This window comes from Lolium perenne, unplaced genomic scaffold (genome assembly GCF_019359855.2).
Source record: "Lolium perenne isolate Kyuss_39 unplaced genomic scaffold, Kyuss_2.0 unplaced17, whole genome shotgun sequence".
Taxonomy (NCBI): Eukaryota; Viridiplantae; Streptophyta; class Magnoliopsida; order Poales; family Poaceae; genus Lolium; species Lolium perenne.
This window is the reverse complement of record NW_027248975.1, coordinates 138,988-154,087: the sequence shown is the minus strand read 5'-3', so window position 1 is coordinate 154,087 and position 15,100 is coordinate 138,988. Positions and strand designations below refer to the sequence as shown.

The 15,100-nt window shown below is 41.6% G+C and overlaps 1 long non-coding RNA gene across 1 annotated transcript; it reads right to left on the bottom strand.

The window, feature by feature from the left end:
* Positions 1–229: 229 nt before the first annotated feature.
* LOC127320821 (uncharacterized) lies at positions 230–2,864 on the bottom strand. Its single transcript, XR_007863563.2, has 4 exons — positions 2,584–2,864; positions 2,244–2,477; positions 1,532–1,591; positions 230–620 (listed from the first exon to the last, which is right to left on the bottom strand). It is a non-coding gene; the product is annotated as an uncharacterized lncRNA (long non-coding RNA).
* Between the last annotated feature and the right edge of the window lie 12,236 nt (positions 2,865–15,100).

The following is a 15,100-nucleotide window of genomic DNA, read 5'->3' as shown; positions in this document are numbered from 1 at the left end:
TAGTTGAATCTTGGTTCTAAGGGTCATCTTCAATCTTCAATGTCTTCATATATGCTTCGTCTTTCCCGAAAGAAGTAGTCGAACATGCAAGTAGTCCAAAAAGGTTTGATACGAGAAAATCATGGTTGAGACTTCATAGTTGGAATGGGTGATAACCATCTACTAGTTTGAATAGATGAGAGTGTGAGAAAAATGATATAGAGAAGACTACATACAAGAAAAAGAAATTGGAGAAGATAGAAATTAAATTGATTTTTCAATTCCTAATGTCTACTCCATTTTCTAAGGTCGCGATCCTACAGTCAACACACTGCTCTGATACCATCTGAAGCGACACGACCTGATAAGGTTGAGTGTCTCTGTGTATAGTGCTAATCCCTGTATCGGTTCACCAGCACACACAGTTTCCATAGGTATCAAAGTAACAAGTGCATCATTAATTAACGAATAATCCAGAATATTCATTTATGACAACTTTGCATAGCATAAAGCTAGCTCAAATAGAGTATCAAAACAACGGAAGCAAATAACGGTAAAATGAGGCTCCATCCTTCAATGCGCCACAGGCGAACAGAGTTGAGTGGAGACTCGCGACCTAGTCGATCACTCAGAATAATAACCTGCAACATAAAAGGTTACAGCCACGAGTGGTCAATACATTTTGGAATTGTATTGGCAAGGGTGCTTATTTGGCAAGGTAGAGTTCAAGGCAAATTTGCATAAAGCGATAGTTTTATCCTATCATTTTATAAAACAATTTTATTTTCAAAATCCGAACATGGACACGCTGATAGACATCAGGTGCTCCTACCCAATTGTTCAACCACAAATTTTAGTAATTATGAAATAGGGATGAGTGAGAAATTGTCATAGCTCCAAGTCTAATTGCTCAAACTGTCCGTAACCGGGGACACGGCTAAGTACTCAGATTTTACACTCTCGAGAGGTTTGTGTTCTTTACCCGTATGACCCAGACAGCCCACGTTTACCAGTACACGCATTTTGTGTAAAGGTTGGAAGAAGTCCAAGCCGAAGCTTTTGGAGAAGTAGTAGAACAAACCACCCACGTGCCGTACCAGCCTACACTATTCTACATCTCTGGCCACGATGGATTTGAACTACCACAACCTACTAAGCTCAGTCATAGCCCATATCAACAGACATACGGTAACACACGTAAGCATTCAAACAAGTCACCAATCTATTTCTCTTATACCCTAGGCGGCAATCCCCACCATGACGAACACTCGATGACCCAATCAATGCCAATCCGCCTAGGTAGTTCATTAATTAAAGTTGTTTTCAATTATAACAAAATATAGCTACAACTCAATAAATTTAAAGATGAATTCCCACCCCGTTTACTGAGCTAGCTAAGCAATTCTACAACGATGGCGACAAAGGAGTGACACAAGGGGACACAACATATGAGCAAAGCAAAGCGGAAAAACAATTTTCCTACACATGCAAACTACATAAAACAATCTACAATGCATAGGAAAACAATAGGACTTTTATGAACACCACTTGCCTTGGTTGTTGAAGTTGTTCACGCACTCGTTGCAATCGCAGACGTTGCACTCCTCGCAGTCTACACGTAGTAATCATATTGCAATCAATAACAAAATAAGCATAGCATATGCAAACAACATGATGCATGATTATTTGATAAAACCAAAAGGGTATCAGTATAGTCTACTGGTTATTAGAATAGATATGATGCATGGGAAAATATTTTAATGCAAGGATTATTATTAGATTTCAATCTATAGAGTACTAAGGGTTAAATCCGAATTATGTAGATTGGTTTTGAAATTAACTTAAACAATTTCATGATTGTGTTCCCTGCATAGCTAACGAAATTTAGAAACTAATGCAGAAAGGATCAACTAAATCGAATTTATAAAACTATAGTTATGTCAAAAATACTCTATTGGAGTGTTTTAAATTCACGAAATAAAATATACAGTAAACTTCTAATTTTATTGCATAGTAAAATTCTAGATGTTTTTCTGAATCCGTGGATATCTTATTTACGGAAAACGGACGTGTAATTATTTTTCTATGAATTTTACAAAGTTAGTAGGTCAGCAGATTCGAAAAACGAAAAGCTGATTTGTAAACACTAAGAGTCCGCCACGTGGCGCGACGTAATTCGCCCGTACCTGTTCACGCGGATCAGCTATCCGAACCGTTAGATCTAATGCATGGCGAACGGCTCAGATTGGATTTGGGAGGCTCACCGGAGAAGACAGAGATGGCCGGAGACGGGCGGCTGTGGCGGTCAGATGTCGATGGTGACGGTGGCTCCGGCGAACTCCCGAGGCGGTGAAGTAGACGACGGTGTTCCTCTCCTCCTGGCGATCACGTCAGTGTCCTGGTCGTCGTCTTCCGCTTCCCGGAACGTCGGCGAGGTATGGATGGAGTCGTCGGCCTTTGGTGGAACTCCGGCGAGAAATCCCGGCGACTCCGGTGCTCTGAGTATGGGGAAAAAGGTCAGGACGACGGTGTACTGCAATAGCAAGAGCTTGGGACAAGAATTAGGGACAGAGGTGGTCGAGATCGACGAAATCGAGCCTATACCGAGCTCCAAAACGGCGGCGGCGGCGAGATCGAAATTCGGCGGATTGGAGCTAGATTGGTTAGGGTTTTTTGAGCGGAAAATAGTACGGGGTCGTGGAGTATTTATAGAGGATTTTTCGTGGCCGAGGGGGCAAGAAACCGAGTCGAATCGAGCGAGAAACCTGGGATTTTCCGAGTCTGTTCGTGCGCGTGTTCGTCCTGGATTCTGCCTGGAGGTAGGTGGTGATGTGTGGGCCCCAGCGGTCAGCGATAAGGATTATAGAAATAAGGAAAGAAAAGAGACGGGGAAAGAAGGAGCTACGCACGCGATGGTGCAGCTCACGTTTGCTGAGCGGGCCTGGCGCGTACGCGCGTGTATACGGCTGGGTCGGCCGGTCGGCCGGTCGGTCGTATTTCTCTTCTAGAATTTGTTCTACAATTCTAAAGTAACTGATATCGATTTAGGGCATACCGAGACTATTTCCCTGTTCAAGGTAAATACTTAAAATATAATTCTATTAAGCAGTTTGGGTGATTTGCATTTGATTTTTGGTTTATGATTAATGATTTTTTGAAAATATGCATGAATGCATGATGCCATACCCAAATCTAAAAACTGGGATGTTACATTGTTACTTTGGGTTAGTCGTTTTGGGGGTCGAGAGTTTCAACACGTGTGAGGGGATGTGTGCGTACACTAAAATTTATATAGATCGTGAGAAAGTGAAGTAATTTCATCTTAGATCCCAAAGAGATTTTCAATGCTTTCTAAACGGCCTCAATCGGAGCTTGTTCTTATTCATGTTGTTACTCTTAACTACTTTCCTCTTATAGATGATGCCTATAATCATTTTCGTCACCGTATCTTCTCTAATGTGACACCAACACCCTATCGTAGAAATCCGTATCTGGGGCGTCTAGGACCTGGATAGCATCGGGATGAGATAACCCATGCAAAACCGAACAGTTACTTGTTTGTTACTTTGGGTTAGTCATTTTGGGGGTCGAGAGTTTCAACACGTGTGAGGGGATGTGTGCGTACACTAAAATTTATATAGATCGTGAGAAAGTGAAGTAATTTCATCTTAGATCCCAAAGAGATTTTCAATGCTTTCTAAACGGCCTCAATCGGAGCTTGTTCTTATTCATGTTGTTACTCTTAACTACTTCCCTCTTCTAGATGATGCCTATAATCAATTTCGTCACCGTATCTTCTCTAATGTGACACCAACACCCTATCGTAGACATCCGTATCTGGGGCGTCTAGGACCTGGATATCATCGGGATGAAATAGCCCATGCAAAACCGAACAGTAAAAACAAAAAAAACTTGTGTTTTTTGCATACTTGTTTTTTACTTTGGGTTAGTCGTTTTGGGGGTCGAGAGTTTCAACACGTGTGAGGGGATGTGTGCGTACACTAAAATTTATATAGATCGTGAGAAAGTGAAGTAATTTCATCTTAGATCCCAAAGAGATTTTCAATGCTTTCTAAACGGCCTCAATCGGAGCTTGTTTTTATTCATGTTGTTACTCTTAACTACTTCCCTCTTCTAGATGATGCCTATAATCAATTTCGTCACCGTATCTTCTCTAATGTGACACCAACACCCTATCGTAGACATCCGTATCTGGGGCGTCTAGGACCTGGATAGCATCGGGATGAAATAGCCCATGCAAAACCGAACAGTAAAAACAAAAAAAAACTTGTGTTTTTGCATACTTGTTTGTTACTTTGGGTTAGTCGTTTTGGGGTCGAGAGTTTCAACACGTGTGAGGGGATGTGTGCGTACATTAAAATTTATATAGATCGTGAGAAAGTGAAGTAATTTCATATTAGATCCCAAAGAGATTTTCAATGCTTTCTAAACGGCCTCAATCGGAGCTTGTTCTTATTCATGTTGTTACTCTTAACTACTTCCCTCTTCTAGATGATGCCTATAATCAATTTCGTCACCGTATCTTCTCTAATGTGACACCAACACCCTATCGTAGACATCCGTATATGGGGGGTATAGGACATGTATAGAATCGGTATTAAATAGCCCATGAAAAACCGAAAATTAAAAAAAAAAAAAACTTGTGTTTTTTGCATACATGTTTGTTACTTTGGGTTAGTCGTTTTGGGGGTCGAGAGTTTCAACACGTGTGAGGGGATGTGTGCGTACACTAAAATTTATATAGATCGTGAGAAAGTGAAGTAATTTCATCTTAGATCCCAAAGAGATTTTCAATGCTTTCTAAACGGCCTCAATCGGAGCTTGTTCTTATTCATGTTGTTACTATTAACTACTTCCCTCTTCTAGATGATGCCTATAATCAATTTCGTCACCGTATCTTCTCTAATGTGACACCAACACCCTATCGTAGACATCCGTATCAGGGGCGTCAAGGACCTGGATAGCATCGGGATGAAATAGCCCTGGATAGCATCGGGATGAAATAACCCATGCAAAACCGAACAAGAAAAACAAAAAATTGTGTTTTTTGCATACTTGTTTGTTACTTTGGGTTAGTCGTTTTGGGGGTCGAGAGTTTCAACACGTGTGAGGGGATGTGTGCGTACACTAAAATTTATATAGATCGTGAGAAAGTGAAGTAATTTCATCTTAGATCCCAAAGAGATTTTCAATGCTTTCTAAACGGCCTCAATCGGAGCTTGTTCTTATTCATGTTGTTACTCTTAACTACTTCCCTCTTCTAGATGATGCCTATAATCATTTTCGTCACCGTATCTTCTCTAATGTGACACCAACACCCTATCGTAGACATCCGTATCGTGGGCGTCTAGGACCTGGATAGCATCGGGATGAAATAGCCCATGCAAAACCGAATAAGAAAAACAAAAAAAACTTGTTTTTTTTGCATACTTGTTTGTTACTTTGGGTTAGTCGTTTTGGGGGTCGAGAGTTTCAACACGTGTGAGGGGATGTGTGCGTACATTAAAATTTATATAGATCGTGAGAAAGTGAAGTAGTTTCATCTTAGATCCCAAAGAGATTTCCAATGCTTTCTAAACGGCCTCAATCGGAGCTCGTTCTTATTCATGTTGTTACTCTTAACTACTTCCCTCTTCTAGATGATGCCTATAATCAATTTCGTCACCGTATCTTCTCTAATGTGACACCAACACCCTATCGTAGACATCCGTATCTGGGGCGTCTAGGACCTGGATAACATCGGGATGAAATAGCCCATGCAAAAACGAACAGTAAAAACAAAAAAAACTTGTTTTTTTTGCATACTTGTTTGTTACTTTGGGTTAGTCATTTTGGGGGTCGAGAGTTTCAACACGTGTGAGGGGATGTGTGCGTACACTAAAATTTATATAGATCGTGAGAAAGTGAAGTAATTTCATCTTAGATCCCAAAGAGATTTTCAATGCTTTCTAAACGGCCTCAATCGGAGCTTGTTCTTATTCATGTTGTTACTCTTAACTACTTCCCTCTTCTAGATGATGCCTATAATCAATTTCGTCACCGTATCTTCTCTAATGTGACACCAACACCCTATCGTAGACATCCGTATCTGGGGCGTCTAGGACCTGGATAGCATCGGGATGAAATAGCCCATGCAAAACCGAACAGTAAAAACAAAAAAAAAACTTGTGTTTTTTGCATACTTGTTTTTTACTTTGGGTTAGTCGTTTTGGGGGTCGAGAGTTTCAACACGTGTGAGGGGATGTGTGCGTACACTAAAATTTATATAGATCGTGAGAAAGTGAAGTAATTTCATCTTAGATCCCAAAGAGATTTTCAATGCTTTCTAAACGGCCTCAATCGGAGTTTGTTCTTATTCATGTTGTTACACTTAACTACTTCCCTCTTCTAGATGATGCCTATAATCAATTTCGTCACCGTATCTTCTCTAATGTGACACCAACACCCTATCGTAGACATCCGTATCTGGGGCGTCTAGGACCTGGATAGCATCGGGATGGAATAGCCCATGCAAAACCGAACAGTAAAAACAAAAAAAACTTGTGTTTTTTGCATACTTGTTTTTTTACTTTGGGTTAGTCGTTTTGGGGGTCGAGAGTTTCAACACGTGTGAGGGGATGTGTGCGTACACTAAAATTTATATAGATCGTGAGAAAGTGAAGTAATTTCATCTTAGATCCCAAAGAGATTTTCAATGCTTTCTAAACGGCCTCAATCGGAGCTTGTTCTTATTCATGTTGTTACTCTTAACTACTTCCCTCTTCTAGATGATGCCTATAATCAATTTCGTCACCGTATCTTCTCTAATGTGACACCAACACCCTATCGTAGACATCCGTATCTGGGGCGTCTAGGACCTGGATAGCATCGGGATGAAATAACCCATGCAAAACCGAACAGTAAAAACAAAAAAAACTTGTGTGTTTTTGCATACTTGTTTGTTACTTTGGGTTAGTCGTTTTGGGGGTCGAGAGTTTCAACACGTGTGAGGGGATGTGTGCGTACACTAAAATTTATATAGATCGTGAGAAAGTGAAGTAATTTCATCTTAGATCCCAAAGAGATTTTCAATGCTTTCTAAACGGCCTCAATCGGAGCTTGTTCTTATTCATGTTGTTACTCTTAACTACTTCCCTCTTATAGATGATGCCTATAATCATTTTCGTCACCGTATCTTCTCTAATGTGACACCAACACCCTATCGTAGAAATCCGTATCTGGGGCGTCTAGGACCTAGATAGCATCGGGATGAAATAACCCATGCAAAACCGAACAGTAAAAACAAAAAAAACTTGTGTTTTTTGCATACTTGTTTGTTACTTTGGGTTAGTCATTTTGGGGGTCGAGAGTTTCAACACGTGTGAGGGGATGTGTGCGTACACTAAAATTTATATAGATCGTGAGAAAGTGAAGTAATTTCATCTTAGATCCCAAAGAGATTTTCAATGCTTTCTAAACGGCCTCAATCGGAGCTTGTTCTTATTCATGTTGTTACTCTTAACTACTTCCCTCTTCTAGATGATGCCTATAATCAATTTCGTCACCGTATCTTCTCTAATGTGACACCAACACCCTATCGTAGACATCCGTATCTGGGGCGTCTAGGACCTGGATAGCATCGGGATGAAATAACCCATGCAAAACCGAACAAAAAAAACAAAAAAACTTGTGTGTTTTTGCATACTTGTTTGTTACTTTGGGTTAGTCGTTTTGGGGTCGAGAGTTTCAACACGTGTGAGGGGATGTGTGCGTACACTAAAATTTATATAGATCGTGAGAAAGTGAAGTAATTTCATCTTAGATCCCAAAGAGATTTTCAATGCTTTCTAAACGGCCTCAATCGGAGCTTGTTCTTATTCATGTTGTTACTCTTAACTACTTCCCTCTTATAGATGATGCCTATAATCATTTTCGTCACCGTATCTTCTCTAATGTGACACCAACACCCTATCGTAGAAATCCGTATCTGGGGCGTCTAGGACCTGGATAGCATCGGGATGAAATAACCCATGCAAAACCGAAAAGAAAAAACAAAAAAAACTTGTGTTTTTTGCATACTTGTTTGTTACTTTGGGTTAGTCATTTTGGGGGTCGAGAGTTTCAACACGTGTGAGGGGATGTGTGCGTACACTAAAATTTATATAGATCGTGAGAAAGTGAAGTAATTTCATCTTAGATCCCAAAGAGATTTTCAATGCTTTCTAAACGGCCTCAATCGGAGCTTGTTCTTATTCATGTTGTTACTCTTAACTACTTCCCTCTTCTAGATGATGCCTATAATCAATTTCGTCACCGTATCTTCTCTAATGTGACACCAACACCCTATCGTAGACATCCGTATCTGGGGCGTCTAGGACCTGGATAGCATCGGGATGAAATAGCCCATGCAAAACCGAACAGTAAAAACAAAAAAAAACTTGTGTTTTTTGCATACTTGTTTTTTAACTTTGGGTTAGTCGTTTTGGGGGTCGAGAGTTTCAACACGTGTGAGGGGATGTGTGCGTACACTAAAATTTATATAGATCGTGAGAAAGTGAAGTAATTTCATCTTAGATCCCAAAGAGATTTTCAATGCTTTCTAAACGGCCTCAATCGGAGCTTGTTCTTATTCATGTTGTTACTCTTAACTACTTCCCTCTTCTAGATGATGCCTATAATCAATTTCGTCACCGTATCTTCTCTAATGTGACACCAACACCCTATCGTATACATCCGTATCAGGGGCGTCTAGGACCTGGATAGCATCGGGATGAAATAGCCCATGCAAAACCGAACAGTAAAAACAAAAAAAACTTGTGTTTTTTGCATACTTGTTTTTTTACTTTGGGTTAGTCGTTTTGGGGGTCGAGAGTTTCAACACGTGTGAGGGGATGTGTGCGTACACTAAAATTTATATAGATCGTGAGAAAGTGAAGTAATTTCATCTTAGATCCCAAAGAGATTTTCAATGCTTTCTAAACGGCCTCAATCGGAGCTTGTTCTTATTCATGTTGTTACTCTTAACTACTTCCCTCTTCTAGATGATGCCTATAATCAATTTCGTCACCGTATCTTCTCTAATGTGACACCAACACCCTATCGTATACATCCGTATCTGGGGCGTCTAGGACCTGGATAGCATCGGGATGAAATAACCCATGCAAAACCGAACAGTAAAAACAAAAAAAGTTATGTTTTTTGCATACTTGTTTGTTACTTTGGGTTAGTCGTTTTGGGGGTCGAGAGTTTCAACACGTGTGAGGGGATGTGTGCGTACACTAAAATTTATATAGATCGTGAGAAAGTGAAGTAATTTCATCTTGGATCCCAAAGAGATTTTCAATGCTTTCTAAACGGCCTCAATCGGAGCTTGTTCTTATTCATGTTGTTACTCTTAACTACTTCCCTCTTCTAGATGATGCCTATAATCATTTTCGTCACCGTATCTTCTCTAATGTGACACCAACACCCTATCGTAGAAATCCGTATCTGGGGCGTCTAGGACCTGGATAGCATCGGGATGAAATAACCCATGCAAAACCGAACAGTAAAAACAAAAAAAACTTGTTTTTTTTGCATACTTGTTTGTTACTTTGGGTTAGTCATTTTGGGGGTCGAGAGTTTCAACACGTGTGAGGGGATGTGTGCGTACACTAAAATTTATATAGATCGTGAGAAAGTGAAGTAATTTCATCTTAGATCCCAAAGAGATTTTCAATGCTTTCTAAACGGCCTCAATCGGAGCTTGTTCTTATTCATGTTGTTACTCTTAACTACTTCCCTCTTCTAGATGATGCCTATAATCAATTTCATCACCGTATCTTCTCTAATGTGACACCAACACCCTATCGTAGACATCTGTCAACACCCGGATTTTTAAGTCCAGATGCCTGTCATGCCATACATCGCAATCCCAGGAATATTGTTGTTGCGAGACATAACAGTTGAATATCATAAGTCATCATTCATTACATACCATAGTCGTCTTACAAATAGAGATCACCCGATCCCGTATTACACACACAGTTGATCTAGGGATCAACATTCACATAGTTTCATAGCGGAAGCGTAAAGTAGAAGGGACTCTCTAGTCCACAGGCCAACGCTTGACGTCAGAAGGCTCCCTAGTTGTAGTGGGCGTCCTGCGGGTCGTCTTCTTCATGCTGTGGTTCTGCTTCATAATCTGGCCATTTGAATAGCCAGGGACACAGCCGTGAGTACTTTAAAGTACTCGCAAACTAATACTAATGTAAGGGCTAACAATTCTAGTGGGGGGTGCTAAGCTCTAGTTTATTTTGCATAAAGCAGATTTTGTTTCACAAACATTTTTGTAAACAACTCTTTATGTACCAACTACTCAAGTGGGAACATTAGTGTCATTCCCACAACCAGATTGTGATTCCGAGTCAAAGTCTCCATTCAAGTTCAAAATCATAAGTCACCCTTCACCATTCATCGTTTTTGAAAAGTTCTGATGACGGAACAGTATGGCCTTTCCAACTGTCCATAACCGAGGACGCGGCTATTCGAATAGGTTTACTCTGCAGAGGTTGTACACTTGTGCCACAACAATTGCAATAGCTCGTCAGGGGTAACTGGCCCTGATTTATCGTACGCAGTACGCGAACTACCAATCATAACCTTTCATTTACATATCCTAGTATAGGCACCTCTCCACAAGAGCATGTCCTCCCATAGAAGACCGATACCACTGGGAACTGCACAGGGCTTGGGCCGGACATTCACCTCATTTCGCATCATATCGTATCGTTTCTTTTGTGGTAGAGGCAGCTTTCGGCATAACCCCGATGACGCTTGTTTAGAGGGAACCCATACTAAGACACACAAACTTCCAGTTAAGCCCTACCCGTATTCTGTGTATTGTGGGGGTACGGTAAAATTGGAATGGTATCGCATCCGAACCCAACCATCAGTGTTTTTGTAAAATTCACCAAATCATTCACCGGTCATATTCACCTTCAAAAATCATTCAATGGAATGCATCTTCATTCCAAGGTTTCAAAACTCCTTCAAAATCTCTCAATAGAATGACTCGTCATTCCAAGGTTTTCGAAATCATTTCAGTTCCCAGTCTCCCACATGGAGTAGCCACTTTCAAATCAGCACTAGCATCTATGCAAGAGGGATGCTAAGTATTTGGTGTGTTTCTAGGCTAAGTTTGATACTCTTGTACTAGTCCAATACTAGCCAAGTGAATCATGAATCAACAAGTACTTTGATAAAACAAAAGTAAGTAAAGTTTGTAAGTATAAACGGGGAATTAAGATCATAAGCCTGAAGTAAAAATAGGGGAAGGCTTTGCTCATCGAGAGCTTAGCAAGTGTGCAAGATTATTATCTTGCAACCAAAATGGTTTGCCTCAAGCTAGCTTTCATTGGTGGTAGCTTGCTAACTTTACTATTTTAGTCACCAACTTGTACTTTGACCAAAGTTAACTATAAAAGTAACCCATCTAGAAAACAAGTAAGAATTTGTAAAATCAAAACTTAGGATGGGTTCATAGAATAAAAGGTAAGAAACATGGTGCCTTGCCCCAAGGGGCGTTGCACCTTGCAAGAATATTAGTTTGCAAACAATATCTTAGCTTGCAAACAATATCACCTTGCAAAGGTAATTTCTATCGATGCTAGCTTGCGTTGGTAATAACTTGCAAGACTATCAGCTTGCAAGAGTATAATTTGCCAACTAACTTGCAAACATATCATTGATAATAGCTTGCGATAGAATAGTTTCTCTTAAGGTTAGCTTGCCTTGGTTGAAGTGAGGGTCCAAGTTCTCTTCTCCTTCCTTGTTGTAGAAGTCCTCCTCTTCCGGATGGTCTCCGGTACTAGCGTCTAAAATACGAATACGGGGTACACAATCATCATACCAAACTTCATACTAACTAAGCACACACAAGTTTTACACAACTTAAACTAGCATCTCACCCTACTAATAAGTGGGGGGGGGATGGGTTCCTCTTATTCAGGAACAACTATTTTCTTCTCATTATCTTCTTAAGATTTAATTTCTCTTATGAACAAGATATGACCTAGGTTGACTAAGGTCAACCTCTTCATACTCATCATTTGAGAAAATGTTTTAAATGAGGTTCCATACCTCATACAATTTAATCCTAACAAGGGTAATGATTTAAGGTCACCCAATACTCAATATGAGATTATATAGACCATGGTCCATACCTCATGTTGAAATACTTGGGACCAAGATTTAAATGAGAGAGAAACCTCTCATAAGATTTAACACATAGTTGTAACTAGGTTAGCAACTACCATTGAGGTGATTGCACCACCTCAACAATACATTGGTTATTCTAACAATACTTGTACTCACACCAATACTACACTTAGAGTGCATTGGTTGTGTTGCTTGAGGAAAATAATCTCCTCTCCCTACATGGAAATGATAATTTCCATCTAGGGTTGGAGAAACACTTCTCTCTTATTGAAAACTTCTTAAGATTTAATTTCTCAAACAATCAGGCATGAAATCATGTTGACCCAAGTCAACCATTCATCATTATCATTTGAGAAATAGATTTAAATGAGGTAGAATACCTCATGCCATTTATTAACACTACAAATGATTTAAATCTCTAAGGAATTCATATAGGTGAGTTTGGGCCAGGGGTCCAAACATCACATGAATTCATTTGAGACAAGATTTAAATGAAGCATAAGACTTCATATGAATTACTTAATAGTTTTGGACAATATCAACTAGTTAGACTAGCCATATTGCACATTTCTTAAACTAGGGCATGATCATGCAAGGTGACCACACCATTTTATTGCAGAAACAATTAGTGTAAGTCAAATGTGGTCTAACGGAGTTGGAATTAACTTAAAACCATTTGTGGTTGATTTTTAAGAATTAATCTAAGGCAGAAAAGTCCCTGACTTGTTATTTTTGTCAGATTAATTCTACAAAGAGATTGACCATGAGGCCAGTGGCATTGGATAGATATTTTTCTAGGCTTTCCAAATATATAAAATTCACTGGATTTGGTTTGGCCAATTTGAAACTATTCAATTTCAAAGTGGGGTTCAGTATTTAGATTTATACTAAATTCATTTGACCAGATTTGAAGAAATGGGCCGGCGGGAAATTCAACGGGCCCAAAGATTTAAAAAGCCAGGGGGCCGAGTTGGGCCGGCCCAGCTAACGTCCAGCGCGCAGCGGGCCAGCTGACAAGGGGTCCCACCTGTCGGCGAGGGCGGCTTACCGAATCGGTATGGAGGGCTGCAGGCCGTAGGATTAGATGGCGATCGGGCGGCTGTGGATCGTCGTCGTCGTCGACGCGAGGGCGACGCTGGCACGGCGGAGGCAGGGGGTCGGAGCGGTCGTCGGAGCTCCGGCGGTCGACGGCGAGGTGCGCAGCGACGTTGTCGAAGACGGAGATCCTCCTGGTGGCAGTGGCGTCTCCGGGGAGGGCTCCAATCGGCGGCGGCGTTTGCGGTAGCTTGCGGGTCTCCGGCGAGCAATTGGCTGGCTAGTGGCGGCGATGTGCGATGGAGAGGGGCGGAGGAGATTCAGAGAGAGGAGGGGAATGGATTTGATGTGGAGGTGAAGGCGCGGGGACGGCTCCTTTTATAGGGGCGAGGTGGCCGTGGGGTGTGCGACGAGGGCGACATGGCCGCGGCGTTTCTGGCGAGTAAAGGGGCTGGGTGAGGGCGGCGCTAGGTAGGTGACATCCAGGCGAGGCTAACGCGCGTGATGGCGAGGTGGGGGACGGTCGGGCGACGACGCATTGCATCCTTGACTGCGGCGGCGTCCGCGGGAAAATGTCGACGGTGTCGACGGCGGCAGGCGGCGCGAGGACACGGGACCGTGTCAGGCGGGTTGGCGCGGCGACGGCGATGCTCAACGTGAAGAGAGGGGGTCCAGGGGAGGCGTGCTACGGCGAGGCGACGCGTGCCCAGGGTATGTCCACGGACGCGCGCGCTGCGACGCGAACGGCATACAGGCAGAATTTGGGCGAGCGAATTCCGGCGACCTGCGGCATCTTCTCCGACCAGGGTTGGTATAGGCTGCACTAGGGAGGTGAGGTGGTGCTTATGGACATCAGGGCCAGAGCTGGAGGTGAAGGAGAGAGGAGGGAGCACGGCATGGCCGGCATGCTATGGCATGGCCATGGCTAGGCCATGTCTTGCCCTTCCCTAGGGTTCCTGTGGTGGTGTGAGGCAAAGAGGGGGCAAGGGGACAATATGGTGTAGGTTGGGGGAGATTATGGGTAGTAGAACACTATTTCAAATAGTGTTGCATTTATGCCATATTTGGAAATTGCCAAATTTGCTCAAATTTGATTGAGTTCAAAAGGTTGACCAAAAAGACAAGAGTGGGTTTGGTTTGGTTCTAAATGACCAGAGGCAAGGAGAGGTGGTGGTGGAATTTAGAAATTCAAAATATGTCAATTTTCACTAAGTGGGAGATTGTTCCACTTAATTAAAAGTGCCAACTTTGGAGGAGCAAAGCAATTGATCAAGAAGGATTTTGGCAAGGTGGTCTTTACAAAAAGTGTTCATCTTGATGTCCTCTTGGATGACATGCAAGGGGTTGGGAAAGTTTAGTTTGAAAAACTAGAAATAGAGAGGCTCAAAGTAGTGACCAGAATATAAATGGCAGATTTGACCATTATTGCATGTGATCCCCAATTGAGTTTGAAATTGATTTGAATTGGGTTTCTTTGATTCCAAAAGTTGTAATAGATGTTTAGTAACATTATTCAACTAATGGTGAAGGCCAAAATGGGCTAGGGTCAAAATTGAGAAAAATGGCATAAGCCCTATGTGAGGTTTTGTGAATTTCTAACTATTTAAACTTTTATTTTTCTTGGCCTTGCTTTGACCAGGGTGAGGTTTGTTTGATGCTAGAAGAAGTTGGATGCAAGGTTCCAACCATTTTGAGGCAAGGTTGGTGCCGAGGTCAAGGTTTGATAAATTGGCCCTATGTGTATGGGAGGGAAAAATGGAATAATCCCACTACTGGATTTCTCTCCATTTGATTGGACTTGACTTGACTCTAATGTCATTCTTATTAGTTTAGAAACAATTTCAAACCATTGAAACCATTCCAAGAGGTCTAGCTCAAAGTTTTGTAA